The sequence below is a fragment of the Belonocnema kinseyi genome, chromosome 3 (assembly GCF_010883055.1).
Source record: "Belonocnema kinseyi isolate 2016_QV_RU_SX_M_011 chromosome 3, B_treatae_v1, whole genome shotgun sequence".
NCBI classification, from domain to species: domain Eukaryota; kingdom Metazoa; phylum Arthropoda; class Insecta; order Hymenoptera; family Cynipidae; genus Belonocnema; species Belonocnema kinseyi.
The window spans coordinates 122,110,070-122,114,820 of record NC_046659.1 but is presented as its reverse complement, the minus strand read 5'-3'; positions in this window follow the sequence as shown (position 1 = coordinate 122,114,820).

The following is a 4,751-nucleotide window of genomic DNA, read 5'->3' as shown; positions in this document are numbered from 1 at the left end:
AATTTTTCAGATTAGCACCCGCTCCCGGCGAAATCCTGCGATTGTCCTTATGACAAATTTTTAATTATATATATATATAATTTCTGATAAAATGTTGGTTAAAATATAAATCAAATTTTAACTTAGTAATCGCTATTTCAACATTTTAGCATTGATATTTTTAAAATTATTATTATTAAGCATTTAATAATTAAAGAAATAAGAGCTTTTCTACTTTTCATGACATTTTTAAATTAAAATATACTTTTATTATTTAATTCTCTAGGTTCCGAACTTTACTTTAATTTTAAATAAATAATATACTTTAGCATAGTACAGGGGATTTGTGAAGAAATCATAATTTTTGCTTGGAAAATTGAATTTTCTAAAAGAATTATAATTTTGAGTTGGAACAGGGAATATTTTAATAGATTTATAATTATAAGAAAGGAAATTATAAAAAATAAATCCCTGTACCAAAATAGAATTTGCTTAAATTTAAAAATTTCTTTCTTTTACAAATACAAAATTTGCCAGATTTTAAAACTTTCCTCTTTGAAATTTTAGAAAAACGAAATGATCTTTATTTCAAACATCAATAGAAAATGTTGTGAATAAATATAATTCTGTTTCAACACAGGGAATTTTCGTAAAGAATTATAATTTTTTCTTTTTGAACAGGTACCCAGCGGACACAAGCATTAAAGAACATTTTTAAACCGGCTTAAAAATGTCCTAAGTCAGGCCACATAACGTTCCATAAACATACAATGTTCCAGAGATGTTTCAAAAACGTAATTCGAACATAAAACATTATTAAACATTATTTGGTCTGACTTAGGACAGTTTTTGAAACTTTCAAGTAACGTCTTTTGACTTGTGCGCCCGACAAATGTTTTTAGGACGTTCCAATTACGTTCTAAAATTTTGTGCCCACGGTGTAATTTCTGAAAAGCATAATTATTTTATCCCTCATGAACCAATCACACTCATTTATGGAAATATGATTCGCTTGTTTAAAGGCTTTTTTTATCTACTACGTCCAAAAGTACTTAAATGCTGATATTATTCTCTATTGATTTCCTGTTTCTTGTACATTGAGCTACGCGATCCTTCAACGATGAGGAATAAGCATTGATATAAAATTTGTAAAGGACAAATAAAATTATTTATTATGCTTTTATAAATTCACATTGTAATAGAGAATTTTATAATATAACTATTATAATAATTGCAATTGATAGCTGGTTGGAACTTGTTTGGCTGTTCCTTCGCCAATAGCAGCCTTAAACAAAAGGAAACCGTTGACATTCCGAACTCCCTGAAGATGAATTCTAATTAGTGGTAGATTCTGAACCAAGCGATTCAGATGATCACATTTTCCAAACAGAAGAAAAAATCTAAAGATTCAAGCACTTATCAAATTACTGTTATTCAAAACAACCTTCATACCAAATTTTAATGAAAAATAGTTCTTTCTACAAATTGTGGTAGAAATTGTTTATGCTCAAGTAAAAGAACTTTCAAAATATCCATGAGCGAACCCTGCAGTTTGGAACAAATCGTGAGCTTAGTGTGTCTATTTAAAATTCAAAGGTAGATTTTCAAACTACCTCTTTGCCGGCTCATTAGGGACAATTACATAACAAAGGAAAGAAGGTTCAAAAATGAAAGAGTTAACCAAAACCAACCTCTCGCTCTTTCCTTATTCTTTCAACGTCTTTTTTATACTGTTAGGGATCAACCTGTTTTGAAGTTAAGATTTAGACCTTATCAGGGATTATTTATAGGAAAAATACAGGTATGTATGATTAAAAGTGATGTTATTTTAAATTAACAAAATACACAAAAATAAAGAAATATATAGAGATTATTGATTTGTTACACTCTCTTTGTCCATTAATAACATCTCCACGAATATGAACACGAGAAAAGTATTAGCTTCCTAGATGCCCCAATTAATAATTATCTAACTTATAAAGCTAGTATTCTCAAAAGAATGAAAATTATTGAATTTCCAGTTAGACTTATCAATAAATAAATTAAAATCTGAGTGAATAAATTACTTTCTTCCAATAACAATGCTAATTATAAAGATAACAGAGAGTTAAACTTGAACAGATCAATATTTTTTACCTTAAAATCCACAAAGGTCCAGAATTTTCCGAAAATTATACAGCAAACATAATATTAGAATAATCTTCATACCTGTCAAAGATCCATTCAACCAATTCAGAAATAAAAAAAGATGCTATATTATTCTAACATAATACTACATTAACCAAACTAAGCGTTACTTATAAACTAAAAAATATAAGAACACAAAAGATCTTGCGACAAGGATAATACTAACACTGTTCTTGACACGGATTCCACTAATCATAAACGCACTTTTTATTTAGAAAATGTTACTAGTCTGAATAGAGAAACCTATCATATGTAATATAAACGCATCTTCATGGAAATGTTCTTCATTGTAAAAAACATCAATACTGTGAACTTAAAAAATGGCATTGATAGTATCAGCACCATCTGTAATAGTCTTATAAATTTAACCAACTAATTTTGCTAAGTAGCCTCTACAGTAATTATTCCCCTTTAATTTTTCACTCCATCTGCAGGATGACATGTATACATTAACAACATCTGTTTTGAAATTCATTATTTAAATACAGTCGAATCTAGATTAGTTTAGTTTAGATTAGTTTAGTTTGGATTAGTTAGATTAGATTAGATTAGTTTGGATACAAAATTAACTACTAGAAAAACACTCTTATACTTTACTATTGTATTATTAATAAAAATCTGTTACATTTTTTTAACTTTCTCCATCCTACTTTTGCTTAATTTTTCATTTACAATATATGTGTTTCGTTCATTTAATTTAATCAATGTTTATGTGTCTAACATCTTTGATCTAACATTCTTTATTTTTTCACTTCTATCATACAGAATGACCAGTAATCTACAGTTATAATTTTTTGCTGCAATTTTCAAAATTAAAAAAAAGTCAGTGGAAAAAGGCTAATAAATAATCTTCATAAAAAAGCATTTTAAAAACCAAGTCAACCTTTCTGATAAATAATAATCCTTTTTGTAGAGCTTAAGTCACAGTCAAATAGTATAAAAAAGGGGTTCAAGAATATAGAATTTAGAAAATAAGGAATACAAAAATTCAGAATATGAGCGTATAGAATTCCGTCCACAGTCACTAAAAACTATAAATGCGCAATGAACGTTTTATGTAGCGCCGCGCACGTTGTATGTTTCACCACTTGTGCGTCTATTGCATTATTTACCCAGTGCTATTGCTTTTGATGTTATTTTCTCAAGGGGTATTTTGCTAATTTGGGAATTATCCTTTACAGAAAAATGACAGGAGATTTATTTCCTAATCGAGATTTTTTTTTAAGTTGTTATTTTTAATAGAAAATTAAACTTCATATCGATATTACGTCAAAATGATTTGCCAAGTCTTTAACATGGCTTTGATTTAAATTTAAATTTTAGAGCTCAACCTCGTCTAATTTTCAATATTGTTACGTTTTGAATACTACCTGTCGAGTTGGGACGGACTTTAAAGTGCTTTTTGAAACCCTTTAGTCTCAAATATTTAAATTTAAGAAATTTAATTGAAAATAAGTCAAAAATGTCAATTCTTCTTTAATGTCCATCATTTAAACGTTGAAGGCTTTTCTTTATTATTATCTTTTTTAATTTAATATAAGTATTATTTGTGATTTTAGTGAATAAAAATGTCGTTGTTGGCAATGACCTTTATTCTCATACCATTTTTATTATTTTATTAATGAAAACGTGTAGCAGAATAAAAAAAGGTTAATATGTTTCGGAAATGTTTTAAAATATTATTATTGAATTTTTTAAATAGTTAAAACAACTGGTATGCTTATTTAAAGAAAGATATTTAAGGGGAAAAAATTAAGTGCACATCATTTGGATCGAGCGTTTCGCGCTCGATAATATATTTATCTCGAGTTTCGCACTCAACAATGTATTTATCTTGCCCTCGGTTATTGTACTTCCTATTGTTAATTCACTTTTTCAAAAGCTCCTTCGGCTTTGAAGAAGACATTATCATTACGTATCTCGTGCGAAAAAAAGGTCGAAAGCAAATTTAAATATATGATTTGAAAACCATTTCTTTATCAAAAATTTTATAACTTTCTGTGCGTTTTTTGCAACAATTAATTTGTCTATTTGTAATTCGATCTTTTCTTTTTTCTTGGTGTAAACTATTTTCTATTAAATTTTTTTCCGTATCCTGTGCCGCTTTCCCAAAATTTCTATTTTATAATTTTTAAAGTTATTGTTTACGACTAAGCCAAAACTACACGTTCTATAGAAGAATTATTAACACTAAATGTGTAGATTTTTTTGGTGAATAATTTTTATTATTTCATTTTGTCACATCTTGCAATTTGTCCGCCAAATCGAATTCTTATTTTTAATCAAATTTTTCACGATTTAAACAAAAAATATGCTTCTCATAAAAAAATGGCCTCAAAAAAGTTTGTTCATCTTTTTGAGATAAATATTTTTCCGGAAAAATAAAAATTTTCTTTTTTTTTAAAGCATTTGCGATGGATAAAATCTGAACCATTGGTCAAATTAAATATGATCATTTTGTTCGAAAGTTATCGAAGATCTCAAAAAATGGAAATTCGATTCAAACCGACAATGTAAAATTTTACATAAAATTATTACCTTTCTATCAAGACGAAAATGTAAAAAAGGTCGGCCAAAGATAAAAC